The 19,555-nt window shown below is 46.9% G+C and overlaps 1 protein-coding gene across 11 annotated transcripts in view; it reads left to right on the top strand.

Annotated features, from left to right (window-relative positions):
- The window catches only part of ARHGAP9 (Rho GTPase activating protein 9), a 921,400-nt gene that overhangs the window by 686,921 nt on the left and 214,924 nt on the right, over positions 1-19,555 (top strand). The gene's annotated exons all lie outside the window — the stretch shown is intronic.

Below are 19,555 nucleotides of genomic sequence, written 5' to 3' on the forward strand. Positions count from 1 at the left end.
ACTTTAGTGGAGGGCAAGTAATCTCATCCTTAATTATAGAAACCAGCTTTTACTTTGAAGGGCATTCTTTGACAGTCTAGCACAGCAATACAATTTTTAAAACATCTTTGATTGATTTTACAGGTACAAAACATAATCAAGGGTCTTAATCAATTACTTCATACCAGAGAGCACATTCACAGGTGCAGCAACAGGAATATAGCCTCTTATTAATACATCATTTACCAAGGACTATACCATGCAATCAAATATCTAAATCGTGAAGATTGTGAAGGATTAAAGCAATCACGTTTTCCCATCAAACAGTCTGTTAACTCCCGCCACTCGTGCAAGTCATTTTGTTATTTCCTATGTCTCCATATCTCTTCATATTTATTGTCAGTATGGATATAAAATCAATCAACAAGATACAGCATAAACAATCAATAAAACCTATGTAACCTCATACCAATACAGCTGATCAAGAAAACAAAACAATTGTTTTTAAAATTCTAAAAACACTTGATAAAAAGCATGCATTTTATAACGACAGATACTTGTTCTACATTAACAGTTGGTCAGACAAACAAATATTTTTAAAATTCTAGAAACACTTAATAAAAGGCTAGCTTTAAATCAACTGATACTTATTTTACAGTAGAAGTTTTGGCCTTGCCCAGTGTTTTAGACCTTATCAGCCCACTGTCTTCAAAAATTAAGTAACAGGAAATGCTATATAACTTCTTGAAACAGTTTTGCATATTCGTAACATATTTGTCTGGTCCGATACGCCCATAGACCAACATAATGAAACAACCCATTGAGCTCTAGGTCTAGATTAGGGCGCGCAGAAAATACAAAAGATGTTCCTCCAAATCCTCCAACATACAACAGAAAGGACACAGTTTGGACTTAGTGGCAGATAGGGACCAAGCAAATGTAAATTTAACTAACTGTAAAACACCATATCTAAACTTCAAATACAAAGACCTTAAAAATGGTGGATTAATAGGGTCTGAAAGATCCTCACACTTAAATACAGTTTTATAGTGCGAAAAAGCTTTGGATAAAGTGCCTAGGAATACAGAAGATACCCTCTTCTCCATGAATGAATCCCAGTACCTGACCTTCGCTCTAGTGACTACAGTTGGGTAAACAGAAGATGGATTATTCCAGCTGCCTCTCAAGCCTGGTTCTGTAGGGACATCTTAATATAGTTCAGCCAAGGGATCGTCAAGACTCGAGCTCTGGTAATAATATCATGAAGCACATCCCTAAATGGTCTCAACTCATCAACACACCAAATACGAAGCCAATAAAATATAGACCTTTACAATGCACTCTACAATGGGATTCAGTGCGAGATCTAACCTTAAGGGTAATAGAGGAGTATTCTGGCTGAGATTCGTTAAGGACCTTATATATTTGTTCCCCTCAACCCCTAGGTTTGTACCGTCACAATTCCCCTAACTCTGAACCATAAAGGGCAGCATTAATTGCATGGGCGCGAAGCTTATTGTAATATGTGGCACACATGAATTGGAGCCAGTTAGCCTGATTCCCAAATAATCTATTGTATTGGCTCTCTAAGGCCGGTTCTCCCCCAACATCATTCCCCCCTAAAATTGTTATATTGATAGAAACACATACATTTAGTTTTCTGGACATTGAGTTCCAACCCGTGCGTATTACAACAAGTAGAAAACCTGTGAGCCAGGGTTTGTAGTCCTTTTGGGGATTTAAAAATGAGCTGGGTGTTACTAGCAAAAAATAGCGCTGGAACCCTTTCCCCGGCTAGAGTTGGTGCATCTTTTTCATAATTTGTCAAAAAGCTAATACAGCCATTGATATGGAGAAAGAACAATATCAGGCCCATGACACAGCCCTGGTGGATGGCTTTATCAACAATAATTTGATCTGTCTGTCCACCTTTTGGGCCCCACCTAACTTGAGTAATATTGTTTTCATGGAGGTGTATTATTTTTGAGAGAAAGGTCAGGCAGAGCTCCCATTTCAGCTAGAACTACCCATAGCCTCGTTCTGGAAACCAGGTCGAATACTGCTGTAAGACTGTCAAATGCAATATATAGGTTTCCCCTGCCAATGTCCACCATCCTCCATTTGGTTTCACAAAATCTAAAGACCTGGTCCACAGTTTTTGTTTTCTCCCTAAAAGGCTGCTTGGTAATGGCTTAAAATGTAATTTTCCTTGATCCAGTCGCCTAATGTATCAAGGGCTTGTTTCGAGAAGATCTTTTAAAAGTTATCCAGAGGTCTTATGGGGCGATAATTTCCTGACGAGTTTCTACAACCCTTCTTAAAGATGGGTACAAACTCAATACCCATCCATGAGGAGGGGATTGGTCCGCCCGCGGCTATGACATCGGAGATAAGATTTATATAAGGCTCCTTTATTTTGGGCTCCCAGCGGAACACGTCTGCAGGAACTCTGTCCAAGCCTGGGGTGTACCTCTGGCTCTGGGAAGTTACTGCTGTCTCAGTATCTTGTGAAGAGAAAGTGATAGTGTGTCTAATGCCACTTGGTCTGAAAAAGCTGTTCCCATTGTGGAAGGGCTCTTGAAGAGAAGATGAAGTTATAGTGGCATAGAGCGATTCAAAATGTTTCACCCAATCACCTGGCTGGATGTGGGTTTCTCATCTCATGGCAATATCACGACCGCCATGGCTCACTATATGCTAGAAGTGTCTTAAGTTATTAGTCTTAGCTGCTTCTTATAATTATTCTCCTTCACCAAACCCACCGTACACCACCACACCTACCCCTACCCTCGCCGAAGCTGGAACAAGGTCTCTGAAGAACAGCTCACCACCTCCCTCGGCAAAACCTCACCTCCGAATTTCGCGGACGTTAATACCTCAGCTCGCAACCTCCACCAATGGCTCTCCAACTGCGCCAACACATTGGCCCCCCTCAAGAAAGCACCAGGCAAGCCACACTCCAAAAAAGCCAGCTGGTTCTCCCCCGCCGTTCATGAGTCCAGACGCACCTGTAGATGGCTCGAGAAGAGATGGAGGAGCAGCAAGACCTTGGAAGACCGCTCAGCCTTCAAAACCGCTGTCTCCACACATCACCACCTCATTAGAACAACAAAGAAAGTGGCCCTACAAGAAAGGACCAACACCAGCGCACTCAATAGCAAATAACTTTTTGCTGGGGTCAAAGAATTTGCCAAACACAGCACAGGGACAGCAGACATCCCCCCCCCCACCCCCCACCACCCAAGACCTCTTACAACAACCTCAGCTCCTTCTTCCACCAGAAGATTAAGGAGATCTATGACAGCTTCAACGGCTTCGATACCCAAGACTCTCTCACCCCACTCGCAACCACCTCACCCAACGGCACCAGACCCCAGCAGACCCTGCTCAGCTGGACTCCCCTCACCACTGAGACACCCTCAAGAGAATGAAGAGCATCCACTCCTGATCACCTTCAGACCCCTGCCCGCATCACATCTTCAACAGAGCCGGCACCTCCCTCACCTTCGTGCTCTGCTGCACCATCAACTGCTCCATCAACTTTGCCACATTATCGGAAGACACAGAGATCAACCCCTTGCTGAAGAAACCCTCTGCCAACCGAAGGACCTCAAGAACTTCAGTCCCATCTGTCTGCTCCTCTTCCCAGACAAGGTCATGGAGATGGTCATCCACGCCCAACTTTCCGAGTTCCTCTAAACGAACCACATCCTCGACCTCTCCCAATCCGGCTTCCCAAGCAACCACAGTACCGATACTGCCCTCCTTGCCACCACAGACGACTTCTGCACCATCCTTGACTGAGACGCAACTGCAGCCCTCATCTTGTTGGACCTCTCAGCCGCCTTCGACACCGTCTCCCACCACACCCTATACATCCGCGAAAAAGCCCTGGAATGGATCCGCTCCTTGCTCACCGGCCGAACACAGAGAGTCAGGCTACCACCGTTCCACTCTGAATCCACAGAGGTCAGCTGCTGGGTGCCTCAGTGCTCTTCCCTGAGCCCCACTCTCTTCAACATCTACAGGGCCCCGCTCGCAGCCAACGTCAGGAACCACGGACTCAACATTGTATCCTATGCCGACGACACCCAGCTGATCCTCTCTCTCTCTCCAACGAGCCTACAGTCGCCAAGGACAACTTCCACGATGGGATGAAGGCTGTCATCACCTGGATGAATGACAACTGCCTCAAGCTAAACTCATAGAAGACCGAAGTCCGCTTTCTGGGCTCCACCCCCTCCACCTGGGAGGACTCCTTGGGGCCCACAGATCTTGGATTCCACCCCCACACACAGACCACGCACGAAATCTCGACATCATCTTGGCAGCACCATGAAACACCAGATCAACGCCATCTCATCATCCTGCTTCCACACTCTACGCCTGCTCCCAAAGATCTACAAGTGGATCCCCACCAAGTCCAGAAAGACGATCAGCCACGCACTCATCAGCAGCAGACTCGACTACGGCAACGCATTCTATGCTTGCATCACCCAGAAACTCCTCAAGGATCTGCAGAGCATCCAGAATGCTTCTGCCAGACTCATCCTCAATATCCCGTGTCGCAGCCACATTTCCAGCCACTTGAGAGATCTACACTGGCTCCTAGTCAACAAAAGAATGACCTTCAAGGTTCTCACTCTCCTACAAAGTCCTACACAATGGGGGACCCGCATAACTCAACCACCGCCCCACATTCCACGCACCCACCAGAGACGTCCACTTTGCCCAACTGGCCCTTGCCGCCATCCCACATATTTGTAAGACCACGGCCGGGGAAAGATCCTTCTGCTGCCTCACAGCAAAGACCTGGGATACCCTGCCTCTCCACCTAAGTCAATCACAGTCACTGCCCCAATTCAGGAAGGACCTCAAGACCTGGCTCTTCGATTGAACCACAGTTCCTGCAGCGGATCAGCAGTCCAACCATACCCTCCTATGCACTTTGAGACCCTTTTGGGTGAGTAGTCATGCTTTGCCAGTAACTTAATTGATTGATTCCCACCTTCCCAATTCCCACTTCAGTTCTGCTGAGTGCTGTGTAGCTTTGTAAATTGCACTGCCTTCTGATATCTTTTCCCTGTCTCCCTGCTTGATAGTAACCAGAAGTGCAGTTTTGGCAGCTCTACACATCAGTGTGAACCATTCTTGAAGCCTAGGAACTCTAGTAATAGGTTTGTGTTCTTTTTGAGAGTATTCTTTTGAGTTTCTCAAAGAGGTTGCAGTTAGTCTCTAGGGCTAGATTGGGCTTGTCAATATTCTCCATCATTAGAATTAGTGCAGCACCTATGGTCTCATGGATATTTGAGATTATATCATTGAAATTGGCAATGGTATTCCATCTGAGGGTCCTGCGATTATTGTTAATTGATAAGGCCTCAAGATTATTATGGGAGTTGCATACCTGCTTATCAAACAATAAACCATATGAGATAACGGTTGCTCACTTCTCTTTGAACAACCATCATGTAGATTGTGGCATTCCAGACCCTTATATCCAACAGAATATAGTCTATATTGTTCCTGTAAATCCCCCTTTGAAAAGTCAGAAAAGTGTTTGTATCAGATAGAGAGCAGCCATTACATGCACGTAGGCCATGAGTAAATGTTATGTCAATCAATTGGAGAGATAATCTGTTCAGATGCATCCTAGGGGGAGCTGTTACATCTGGTATACATGGTACATAATATTTTCTCATCTTAGGTCAAATCGCGAGTCCATGTCCATGCGCGGACCATATGCTGCTACTATTTGCTGTCTTGTGATCTTTTTGCCAAAATTAAAGCACAACAACTTGAGAAAGATACTTCAGGCCAAATGGCCAAATGACCAAACAGAGCTCACTCTCCTGCTTCCTGCAGCCACAACAGTAGGTACCTGAACTTCCTGAGTGTCTTCCAAGCTGCCGGGGGCCACACGCTCACCATACAATACTCCCAGTCTTCCCTGGCTCCCCGAGGGAGAAGGGCACAGTGACAGAATCCTACAGTCCCTGTAGCAGCCACTAGAACCACAGCAAAAAAGGGTTTTGCAGTGCCCCCAGAACAGGGCCTGGCTAATCAGCAATAAACAGCAGCAGATAGCAGCTGAGCAGGAGTAAGCACACAATACAGTGCTGTCCGTGTCAAGTCGTCTGTCCATCCGATGACGCCAAGCGAAGAAAAGAAGGTGTGGAGACGAAGAGACGTGGAGAGGCTATGTGATAAACATTGTGGGCTGCACAAATATGGCAGTGTAGGGAAGAGCAGCCTGAATGTTGACTGAATGGTCCACAAAGCCATCCCTGAAGTACCTCCCAAAGTTCCCCTGAACCTGCAAAGCCCAACTGCAGCCTCTGTCTGTGTATCATTTTCATGAAGATCTCCTCCGCAAGTTACCACTCTACCTGATAGAGACTTCTAGCTGCAGATTCCTTACCTTAGAGTATTCCCCAGGCATCAGAATGGAACTGGAATCTTTTTGCAGTCATTTGGCTCCACGTGGCTTTGTTGGCATTGTCCTCACCAAAAGTGACGTGTGCAGTGCCTATATAGGCGCCACCCCAGCAAGCTCACTTCAGTTCCTCCTTTTCTGTGCCATCAGCGCAGATCCAGATGAGCTTCCTTCAGTCATTTTTGGCCTGAATATTTTCGACCTTTTGTTAAAGACTAGTGTGCCTTACTTTATTTTTTCAGAATGTCCCTAAAGAAACTCACCAAATTCAATGTTTGTATAGCCTTTCATTGAGAGATGTCGGTGGCGGACCCCCACTTGGTGTGTCTGTGGTGCAAGACTCTGCGATTTGCACGGAGTGCCAGACCATGAGCCCTCCGCGAGCAGGCCATGAAGCTCATGACTGCTCGCCATATGATCCTGGACTTCTTCGGTAAGTCTTATAAGAAGAAGTCAAAGAAGTCGGAGCGCTCTTCAACTTTTTCATGTTGTTCCTTCTCTTCGGACTACCCAAGTGAACCAGACCACATTCCATAACCCGCTCACAGGCTGTTCCTGTACAGCTGGCGTCTGACACTGGATCTGATCCATGCTTCCCCAAGTTTTCTGGAGCAACCCCTGCCCATCTCTATGAATTCTCCCAGGCCTTTAGCCTAATTTTTGGACAGTCGAACAGCTCTGGAGTGCCTTCGTGCCTCATTACTTCAGGAGGGCCATAGACTACCCCTTCAGGATCTGTTGGTGGATCAGAATCGGCCCGACTGCAGCCATGCGACCTCCTCTGGGTACCATTCCAGTAGTGGCCAATGCTGATACATGGCGCCAGCTCCGGAAACTAATCAGCCCCAAATGGCAGGAATTGGAGATGGATTACTGTTTTCCTAAAAGCCCCATGGAGGATCACTAATGTAGGGATCTGTGTATCTCTATGGCTACTCCGACCCCCTAGCAGAGCCCATGTCCAATGACACTTTGTACGAGGACTTGGTTGACGCCTGTGGTCTAGACATCTCACCAGACACTGGTCTATTCTGGTTAAGAAGGAAGGGACTTCTTTCGGTATGGTGGTCTAGAGGGCGGCTGTGGTCCTGGACCTGATGCTGCCCACGGTAGAGGTCAAGATTAATGTCTTGACAGAGATGCTTCAGCCCTGGGTATCCTCCTCAGAACCCTTACTAGTCTTTAATGAAGCCTTCATTGATGTCCTGCTCTGGCCTGGGAAAATCTTCCAGTGGGGCTATTCACTCCACTTCCAATAGACTCCACCACCTTTGCCACCGTCCTCTGATTGGCTGACAGATGACTACCTCTTGCAACAGGAAGTATTGGCTATTCTGGTCGAAGGAGCCAACCACAAGGTACCGGCATCAGAAGTAGTTTGTGATTGCTATTCCTGCTACTTTTTGGTGCTGAAGTAGGATGGGGGCCTACATCCCATATTAGGCTTTGCTCTTGTGACAGGAAGTGTTGCCTCTCCTGGTCGAAGGAGCCATCAAGAGGGTACCAACTCAGTAGTAGGTTGTGATTGCTATACCCGCTACTTTCTGGTGCCGACGAAGGATGGCTGCCTCTATCCCATATTAGACCTATGCCCTATCAACTACTTCCTGAAGAAGGAAAACTTCAAGATGCTCAACTTGGCTCAGGTCTTATCTGCCCTTGATCCAAGAGACTAGATTGTAGCATTGGACTTCTAGGATGCTTACTTCCATATCCCACAGATGGTACCTGCGTTTACGGTGAGCCACGAGGAATTTTATTGTGCCGTGCTCCCCTTTGGCCTCAAGAGCGCCCCTCGGGTATTCACCAAGGTGGTGGCTATAGTTGCAGCACGTCTGCGAAGGTTAGGGGTTCCAGACTTCCCCTACCTCGACGACTGGCTGTTGAAAGCGGGATTGCCCACGCAGTTGTCTCCCACCTCCAGACTTTAGCGAACCTGCTCCACCCTCTGGGGATCACTATAAACATGCAGAAGTCACACCTGACTCCCTCTCAAATGCTCCTTTTCAACTGAGCTGTTCTGGATACAGTGCAGTTTCAGCCTTATTCTCCGAAACAGTGAGTCCAGGATATTCGGGCTATGATTCTGATGTTTCAGCTTGTATCCTGGATTTCGGTGAGACTGACTCTGAGGCTGCTAGGCCTCATCGCCTTCTGCATCCTCTTGGTAAATCATGGCCATTGGCGTGTGCGGGCTCTGAAGTGGGATTTGAAGACTCAGTGGGCACAGCACATGGGGATTCTCACCAACCTGGTCCAGATATTGAGGGGGACTGCAAAGGCTCTGCAGCTGTGGCTCACGGGTCGTGACTGGGTCAGTGGCAGACCCCTCTATCTTGCCCATCCAGAGCTCACAGTGGACAGATGAGATGCTTCACTTCGGGGTTGGGGTGGGCATCTGGAAGAGGTGGAGGTAAGAGGACTCTGGTGTCCGGTGGAGTCTCAGCTCCACATCAACCTGTTGGAACAGAGAGCGATCTGATTGGCATTAAGAGCCTTCCTTCCTTCCATCAATTGAAGGCTGGTTCACATTTTCACAGACAATACCCCCGCCATGTGATTTCGTAACAAGCAGGGCTGTGTGGGGTCAGGAAACCTGTGTCAAGAGACCCTGCATCTCTTGACGTGGCTTGAACGTCAGAACATTTTCCTGGTGGTTCAATCTCTGATCCGTTCTCTGAATGCCAGAGCAGACAAACTCAGCCATGATGCCTTACAGATCATAAATGGTTTCTCCTTCTGGAGGTGGTTCAAGGCCTCTTCAGAGATTGGAGAGAACCTTGGTTAGATCTATTTGTCACCGCCGAGAACACACAATGACAACACTTCTGCATGCTGGAGTTTCCAAGGCGGCTCTTGCTCAGAGACACATTTCGTCTTGAGTGGAGCTCCGGACTCCTGTACTAATACCACTCCATTCCAGAGCTCTCAAGAAGATTAAGCACAACCGGGCCCGCGTTATCTTAGTGGACCCGGACTGTGCAAGAAAAGGCTGGTATCCCGAACTCAAGAGCATGAGCATCTGTCATACAATTAGGCTGCACTTTCAGGAGGATCTTCTGTCGCAGCAGCAGGGTATGGTTCTGCACCCTAACCTGTTCAATTTCTACCTAAATGCATGGAATTTAAACGGCGACAGTCAGGAGTGTTTGACCTCCTTCTCGAAATGTGTGATCATCTTAGCAGACAGGCGTCTCTCTACAAAAAAGATTTACGCCTACCGATGGGACAAAGATGTGGCTTTGCGTGTAAATAGATCTGTTGATCCTTTGTCTGCACCCTTGTCTGAAGTTCAGCTGTTTGTTCTATCCTTCGCCCAGCAATGCTTTTCTCTGTGCACAGTTAAGGGGTACGATACTGCCATTACCGCCTTCCTGTGGTTGCCAGACAGACCTTCCCTGTTCAAGTCACCTGTTGTGACACATGATTCCTCCTGCGTTCTTCATTATGTCCGAATGGGCTCTGACTTTAGTCCTCAACTTCCTCATGCACAGCTGCCCTCTAAGGCTATGACCATCAAAATCATCTTCCTTCTGGCAACCACATCTGCCAGGAGGGTTAGCGAATTGCAGGCGCTATCCATGAACCCACCCGTACACTTCCTTCTTCCCAGACAAGCTGGTGCTTAAATCTTGAGTATCTTTTTTAAAAGTTAGGCAGGACATCACATTGCCTACCTTTTTCCCTGTCCCTCATCGGACCAAGAAAGAGGAGAGACTCCATCGCCTGGATCCCAAAACAGCGTTGTCATTCTGCATAGATAGTACAAAAGAATTCTGGGTTGACGATCAACTCTTTCATGCGTTTTTGAGGTCAAAGAAGGGGATGCCATTACAGAAAATAACCTTTCTCTCAATGGATTATTCTCTGTATTAGGATCTGATACGCAATGGTCAAGAAAAAACCTCTGAGGGCTTGAGGGCTCATTCCACCAGAGCTAAAGCAGCAACCTCTGCGTTAGCTTGAGGAGTCCCAGTTCTGGAGATCTTGCAGGCTGCCACATAGGCATCACTACATATGTTTGCCAAACACTACTGCCTAGACAGCCAGTGTGCAGGGATGGGCATTTTGCACATTCGGTCCTCTAGGACTTTTTAGTCTGAATAGTCCGCAAACCCAACTCTGGGAAAAAATTGCTTTGGTATCTATTCTAAGTTACGGAATTTGCGGCTAGAAGTCTCTATCCGATGAACAAGTTGCTTACCTCCGGTAATGTCTTATCTGGTAGAGACTCTGTCTAGCCACAGATTCCTTACCGACCCTCCCATTCTCCCTGTTCTGCAGACTGTTAGTAATTTTAGACTACAGAGACCTCACCTAGTTATTCCTCCTCAGGTTAGCTCAATGCTGCTGGTGCAGAAAAAACAGTCAAGAACTGAGGTCAGCCCGATAGGTTGGCACCTATATAGGCACCACACATGTCACTTCCAGCATGGACGACATCAGCAACGCTACGCAGAGCCGAACAACGTCATCTTCCGGTGCCCAGAGGGATTGCAAAAAAATTCTGGATCCAGTCTGGTCATGTCTAGGGAATATTCTAAGGTAAGAAATCTGCGGCAAGATAGTCTCTACCAGATAAACTGCTACAGAAGGTACGTAACTTATTCTTTGCATCCTTTCTACACATGACTGTGGAGGAGCCTTTCAGTTGTAACAAGTGAATCCTTATATTCAGCTTTGCCAGTAGCAACAAGGGAGCCTTGACTTTATAACGATTTTTGCTCTTCCTTTTTTTTGTTCATGTAAACCTACTAGACCATATGTCTCAGGTCATGAAGTGAGTCACTGCCCCTGGTAGCATCGCCATCAAGGCTGCTGTCATGTGTTTCCAAATCCTATCACCCCTGAACAAGTGCAGACTATATGTGAGAAATCTGCATTCCACAATTGGAATTGTGACCATTCCCTCAACCTAGACGGAGATATTTTTTTTTAGTGGGGCAGGTTGAGGTGCGCCATACATATCATTTTAAATTGGGTCAGACAGGAACAAGCATTACTGGACACTGTCATATGGTATGACGGTACCTTTTCCCATTCAGACAGTAAATGGTATTCCAGTGTCGTATTCCCATTTGTCCTTAATGGACAGTTATTGTGTCTCGCGGTCACACAGCAGGGCTTAGTAAGTGCATGATACAAAGAATGTCACTGTAAGTAAGGCCAGTGAGACTGTAGATAATATTGGATTCGGAGGGAAGAGAAGAGATGGGGGTGTTGCGCCAAGAAAATCCTTCCCAGGTAAGCCTTGCCATCCTCACAATTCCGGCAAAGGTAAAAAAGTAACAGGCAAACTTTTGCTCGGCCTCCTAAAACATTATAAGCGTGTCACCTTTGTATATGTCACACAAAGTATAGCAACCTCCACCCATCCAGCCTGAAACCTCCCCCTTATGTTTTAACCTTTGAAAATTAGGGTCACCTCATATTTTGGATTCTACCACAAATGTTTTTTTATTATTCAGTTATGGACCTTATCTATCCATTGTTAAATAAATTGTAATTGGGCAACCTGATAGTAACATTCAAAGTCAGGCAGAGCTATTCTTTCTTGCTCATATGGCAATTTAAACTTAGAAAGCTTAAGTCTGGTGCACCTTTTCCCCATAACTAAGTTGCAAGTTCCTTGTCAGTCTTTTGGAATATCGACTTTAGAAGTGAACTCTTCATTCCCTGGAGTGCATACAAACATCAGAGGAGTAGTATCATTTTAACAAGGGACACTCTATTTATCAATGACAAGAGAAGCCGCCTTCAAAATGGGACCATAAGGTCATATTTAGCATGATTTTCCAAACTTTAACTAAATTCCTCATCTTGGAAATAAGCTGCATGTATCCTGAGATACTTTAGAGATCCATGTTGCCATTCTGACATAAAATCCAAGAGGTGTTCCGTTGTGCATCAGGCCATTGCTTCTATTGGAAACAAGCAAGATTTGGGCCAATTAGTGTTGAGTCCAGAAAACAGTGTCCTTCATATAAACAAGTGTGTTGATCGCGTGTAGTGACATGACATTTTAATGTGTCAAAAAGAGAGGGGGGGGGGGGCCAGGAGCTTGATAATGGTCCAGTGCCTATGCTCCAAAAGAATCGATGAGGTACTCACAAAAAGAGGCACTGTTCCCGAGCGAATCAGGTCGAGGAGTGACCAGGATCCACATATGAAAAATGAAGGGATAGAGGAAATTAGGTCAGGGATGAAGTGCTCTGGGTGGCGGGGGAGACACAATATTGTCTCTTGTTGCCCTCACACACCCCGGAGGATGTCATACTTCATCATCGGGCGTATGCTCCTCGTCGGGCCGGCGGTGCAATGCCCTACGGGACCCCGAAGGGTATCTTTGGCGGAGATCTTTTAGAGAACTGCCGATGGGTGCATGCGGGTGTGTGGGAGGGGAGTCCCAGAAAGGTCGGTGCAAGCTAGTGTGTGTGAGGTGAGTTAAAAATACCTAAGGAGTACTGGACAAATGGTGATTTAATAAAGAGGTACCCTTGGTATGTTTAAAAAGCCCGTAGGTAGGTCGTTATCAGTAGAGAAGTAATGTGTCTAGATAACTTTAAAAAGAGGTCGACATGTTTCACGCCTTGGGTGGTCAAAGTGATCCTTGGCGTTTCATCAGGACCAGGGGTGAAGGTGAAGTGTAGAAGGTGCACAGACAAAATACAGCGGGTAGGGTAGAATTATCCCTATCGCTGATCAGGAGGGGGAAAATAGGTATATACCTCCTAAATAAGTAGTGAGTGAATAAAGGAGTAAGTTATGCCCCCTTATTTTTGAAGCTGACCTAAAATAGAGAGAAGCAAAGAGGAGAGAGAACATGGGTTAAAACAATGCCTGCTCTTTCATTTGTGACAGCGGAGCGTCATTGTCTCCGTATCTAGCACCAGTTACCGAAAGCACAGGCAGTTCACATATTATGGAGGCATAGGGAGGCTACAAGATGATATAACAAGTTCGCGTTCACAGATCACCGCGTTGGCTGTCAGAGGGTGTGCCAGAGGGAGGTGGGGGCTCTGAGAATCAAGCCGGGATGGCTCCGTAACAGAGGCCGGCCAAGCCCACTCCAGGCAACCACATCGCAGCTACAACACAGGGCTGTTGTCACACTCGCAAGTGCGAGAGTCTGCAAGTATCAGAGGGATCCATACACGCAGATAGCGGGGCCTACCAAATAGGTTGGGAGTGCGTGCTTACCTAGCAACGGAGTCAGAGTTACTCCATGAGACTAATGGCGTTGGATGCCCACACCTTCTAGGGCTGTAGGCGGAAAAAGTACCGGGTTCCAAAGCAGCAGAGCCCGAGTAGGGGAGAAAACAAATTATATGTACAGCATTAGTCATAATTACAACAAACCAGCACTCGCAGAATCGAGACTTACTTCGGATGCAGAGGCGGGTGGTGAACCTGAAAAGTACTCACGGGTTACTCAGGTGACGGCACTGGAAACCTGCCCGGTCCAGACGCCTGCTCGTAGGTAGGTTGAAGAATACACACTCACTGTATTTAAGGGGGCAGGACCTGTGAGAGTGGGGAGGTGCCCGCTTCCGGTGGAAGCGCGAGGTACAGCGTCACAAGCGAGCGAATTGCCCATGCGTGGTGTGTGAGACAAGCCCGTGTAGGCTCGCGCATGCGTTGAAGTTAGCGAGCTGGATCTGTGCATGCGTGGAGAGAAGGTGTTCAGTGTGAATTACTTGGAGGCACGATGGTATCACCATTATTTCGTTTAAAAAGTGTTCAACCTACCGAGGTACATGCACTACGTAGTGGTTATACAGGAAGTGAGGCATAATATCAATAGCATGTGATAGAGCTCTCGACAAAGGTAGTTGGCAACAGACAGTGTGCAGCCTACCTCGGTTGGGGGGTAAGGCTGGTAGTGATGGTGTAGGGAGGAGGGGTCGCACGGTCACTCCCCTCATGTTGCCGATAGGGTCTCAAGTGGTGTTTAGGTGTGCCATTCAATCAGTTCTAAGAGATGCGAATAGCCACCGGATCAGGAAAAATAATTAAGCAAATGAGACAGGTCCTAAACAGGCTGCTTGTTGCTGATAGGGTCTCAGGTGGTGTGTAGGTGTGCCATTCAATCAGCTCTAAGAGATGCGAGTAGCCACCAGATCAGAAAAATAATTATGCAAATGAGACGGGTCCTAAACAGGCTACATGTCCCGTAGGTCAGCCCTATAGTTCTGACCAAGGGATGTCATCATTCAGGCCAAGTGTATCGGTATGTAAGCGATGGACCCAGCGTTGTTCTTGTCTGAAGAGTGAATCGCTACTCCAATGGGAATTTGCTTCCAGGATGGTCCATTGGATAGTTTCACAAGAGTGGCCTTTTTCCAAGAAGTGGTTGGTCAACTTCGTGGCTGAGCGTGCTCGTCTGATCTTACTTTTATGTTCACTAATCCTTTTCTTGATCGCTCTGGTCGTCATCCCTACATAGTAGAGGGTACAGGGGCATGAAATCAGATATACGCAATTCATGGTGTTACAATTGGTGTGCTTGCATTGTTCCCATCTAATATTGCCCAACTGTAATACTTTGGTGTGTTGGGTGGAGGCACACGCACCACATGAACCACATGGATAGTGGCCTCTGACAGCTGGAAGGTTCCAGAGAGTGTTTTCTCTGGTCATCTGTGTAGGTCGAGGTCTTGTTTTGACAAGTTGGTCCCTCAAGTTCTCCGTCCTTTTGAAAGCAAATCGGGGTGCTGGAATATTCAAGGTATCGCTGTTTAGAATCCGCCAATTGCGATTGATGATTTTCTTAAGTTGGTTCGAGAGCGGAGTAAAGGTAGTTACACATCTGATCAGGTCATTGATTTTCGGCTCCCTTGTTTCCAGGAGGCCGTCACGGGTATTATTTCTAGCCCGTTTCTTGGCCTGCTTGATCACATGTTGAGGGTAATGTCTCTCTTTCAGATTTTCCGCCAAAGAATTGGCTTGCAGTTCAAAGTCCTGTGTTTTGCTGCAATTGCGCCTAATCCTTAAGAACTGCCCGTAGGGGAGATTTTCCCTAAGGGCTTTGGGGTGATGGCTTTTGAAGCTCAGGAGACTATTACAATCCGTATCTTTTTTGTAGGTGTTGGTGTGTAGTACTCCATTCTCAAGATTGATGGATAGATCCAGGAAAGCGATCCTTTCCTTGCTGGTTGTCATGCTGAAGCGGAGGTGAGGATCTTGATTGTTGATCCATTCGTGGAAGTCCTTGGTCAAGGTTACGGGGCCCCTCCATAGGACCAGAATATCGTCAATATAACGTTTCCAGGTCACCAGGTGTTGACAGAAGGGGTTAGTGTCCGCAAAGATGTGAGTTGCTTCAAAATGGGACATGTACAGGCCTGCCAGGCTCGGCGCGAAGGTGCTGCCCATACTGGTACCTTGTACCTGATGGTAAATGGTTGTCTTATACATAAAGAAGTTATTGGTGAGTGCCAATGCAATAAGTGCTGAAATGAAGGCTGCCGGGGTGTTAGTGGGAAGCTCAGACTCTTGAAGGAGATTGCTAATCACCTCGATGGTTGCAGCCTGTGGTATATTAGTGTACAGTGCTTCGACATCGAGTGTGAGCAGTAGGTCGATGTTTTCGGTGTTTTCCTCGTTGATGGTTTGGATAAGGTTGAGGACGTCCCGGGTGTCCTGCAGGTATGCGGGTGATGCTTGAACCAAAGGGCGCAAGAAGAAGTCACAGAATTGGCTGAGGGGCTCCAGAAGAGATCCGATCCCTGAAACGATGGGGCGACCTGGGCAGGGGGAGACCCCTTTGTGGATCTTTGGAAGGATGTAAAAGTAGGGTACGTCTCTACTGATAACGACCTACCTACGGGCTTTTTAAACATACCAAGGGTACCTCTTTATTAAATCACCATTTGTCCGGTACTCCTTAGGTATTTTTAACTCACCTCACACACACTAGCTTGCACCGACCTTTCTGGGACTCCCCTCCCACACACCCGCATGCACCCATCGGCAGTTCTCTAAAAGATCTCCGCCAAAGAGACCCTTCGTCGGACCCGCAGGGCATTGCACCGCCGGCCTGACGAGGAGCATACGCCCGATGATGAAGCATGACATCCTCCGGGGTGTGTGAGGGCAACAAGAGACAATATTGTGTCTCCCCCGCCACCCAGAGCACTTCATCCCTGACCTAATTTCCTCTATCCCTTCATTTTTCATATGTGGATCCTGGTCACTCCTCGACCTGATTCGCTCGGGAACAGTGCCTCTTTTTGTGAGTATGACATTTTAATGCCCATCTGAGCTATTTCTCTTTCTAAGCACCTTGTGCCAGCGGCTGCATGATTAAAGCAAACAGCATGGGTAACAAGGGACACCCCTGTCGTGTACCACGTTAAAACTCCCATCTCTCAGAGACAGTCTCTCCCATTTTTACCCTCACCAAAGGGTAGGTATAAAGCCTGATCCACTGTATTATGTATGGGCCAAAGTTCATCTTCTCAAGCATCCTAAACATACATTTTCAACAGATGGTATCAAAAGCTTTCTCGATATTGAGAGATGCAATGGCATAGTCTTCATCATCTTGTCTAATATCACTTTTACTCAACGTTCCATCACACTTCACCACCACATGTTCCAACGGAATGGGTGCCGTTTTGCACCATTGTTTTTTTAAATTTGCCAGTCCTTCTCCATTTGTGTATCCAGTACTTTGAATCTCTTATCACTTCTGCCAGCCCTGGAGCCAGTCCTATGCTATCGCAGCTACCATAAAAAAAATACATTTTTCCTTGATCACTTTCGATTTGGAGGGTAAGAGTAATATCTACTTCAGACTTTCTTCACGTAATTTGTTCGAAACAGCTCTAAAGGATTTCCTATTATGCTCTCGATATGTGTAGTCTGGACAGACCTGGATCGTTAGGCCCTCATACTGTGATGTCCTACTTTTGCATGCTCGTTGTAAGATAGCTTCCTTGTCTCAACAGTTTAAGAAGTGCACTACCATGGCTCTCGAGATGGTGGGTGGGGGGATCCCAGGCCTTAATGGCAGAGTCAGGATTCTGTGGGCCCATTCTGCTGAGGTATTTGATAGGCCTTTAGGTTTCATATTCTTCATTATACAATTTTCCATGAGGAGTTCAGCTTGTTGGCCTTCTGTCCTTTACAGAAAGCCCAAGATAAGCAGGTTACTATGTCGTGAGCGGCCCTCAGCCTGTTCCATCCTCTCCTCCAGTACTCAGTTTCCTGGAGCCTGATCATCGTTCGCTTTTCCAAGATGTCTCTCGTGCCTTTCTGTAGTTTATATGTATTCGTCTTAGTCTGATCTGCAAGCTTCCCCAGGTCTGCCCTGATAAGGGTCATTTCCACCTTAATCGTGTCAATTTTATTCTTCACCGCCTGTTGTGAATCAGTTATAGTTTTTAGGAGCTCTGGTGATGATGGTTCAAGAATCGGTGTTTAGGTTTCATCTCTTGTGCACTTTTTTACACCCAGGGAGGCCATTTGGAGTTGTGTATTGCATTATTTTATTGGCCTGAATAGGTTTGGTTACTTTATCTTTACTCATTTTTTATGTTTTAGTGACAGTCAATACACCGAACCGCCCACTAGTGTCCTCCAGTTAAGGGAGCCTGCTGTAGTTACAAAGTACACACAGGTCCGCAGGAGGGACCACCCTGCCGATCTCAAAGAGAGCAGTTTATAGCCGCCACAGATGCATCAGTCTTGCAGTGCAAGCTAAATCAGTGTGGGCAAGCATAGTGCTCTGCCACAGACAATAATGCATACTGATAAGAATCCACAGTGATAGCCTGTACAATCAGTATGGCAGGAACTCTCACCTGCCTGTTGTGACAGAATACACTGAAAACCAATCATTGTGCCCTGCATTTGGCTTCAAAGATCCCAATAGGTTGCAGAGATCTACTGAACAACCACTCCATATTAGTGACCCAAGCTGCATCCGTTTTCCACCAGTTGGGCCCTAGTGTCTTCTTCTTCCTCATTGCTTTTGGTGGGACAAAGTCTGCAATGCCAGAATGGAAAACCTGCTTATATTTTCCCCCAAACAGGTCACCATCTGCAGTTACACAGATGCCCAGTACATGCCAGAAGTCAGTCTCTAGCTGAGTGACGCAACTTGCTCTAATTTTGCCCCTCGAGGGGCACCCAGGATCAAGGGGAGCCTCCAGGGATCCCCACAGCACCAAAGACGGGCTCATGCTTGTCCGGCTTCCATCGTAAATTCAGCTGCATCGTGGAGGTCTCAAGGCCCTTGTCAGCAATTCCATAGCATGGCATGCAAAGCCCTTTGAGCAACAGCAGCACACTCGTAGGTCTTCCAGGTTTTCTCCTCTGTAGGCAACAGATTCTGAAGCCAATGATGGTGTAGGATTTTTGAAGGGTTACTGTTTGGGCAGGAAAGAGCTGGGAAGATTCACATCATGTCTGCCATCTTGCCATTCACTTCCCACGGTGGTGCATTGTAATTGAGTATGATGTCCTGAATGCATATGGATGGGCAGTAGCCCTATGGGCACTTTGAAAAATTATGTTTGAATGTTTGACAAGATTAAGCTTTTCCCAGACCATATCAAGAAACAAATCTGTCCCACCCTAGATGTGACGTTGGGACTGCTATATATATCTGTACCACCTTAAGGCGCCCACATCTGTTCCTTTCGTTCCGCACCTTCTGATACAGACCTAGAGCTCAATCTTATCCTGTCAGTTTGACAGAATTCTTTTTCATCTACATTTTCTCAGTTTGCTGGGATGTCTCCTCCTAACACCACATATTTTAAACCATGCAGGGACTGTCATGGCAGGATGTTGTGACTGACACTCATGGTAACTGTCTCTGGTGTCTCAGCTCCACACATGTCTTAGCAGTGTGCGACTGCTGTGTAAAGATTAAACATATGGCCATCCGCAAAGCCGGACTTGCCATTGCGAAACTCGAAAGAAGTTGAGTAAGACCCAGGCCCAGTCAAGGGCATGGAAACCCTCTGGCTCTTGAGTCCGATATTGTGAGTGATCGTCATTAAAGTCACGAAGCTCAGGTAATTCTAAGAAATCCAGAAAACATTAGAAGTTCAAACATGGCTCTGCTTCCTCCCACCACTCCCACCATTCACAGTCACATTACTCCCCGGGTATTTTCAGGCTACAGAG

Source organism: Triturus cristatus, chromosome 4_1, assembly GCF_964204655.1.
Source record: "Triturus cristatus chromosome 4_1, aTriCri1.1, whole genome shotgun sequence".
Classification (NCBI taxonomy): domain Eukaryota; kingdom Metazoa; phylum Chordata; class Amphibia; order Caudata; family Salamandridae; genus Triturus; species Triturus cristatus.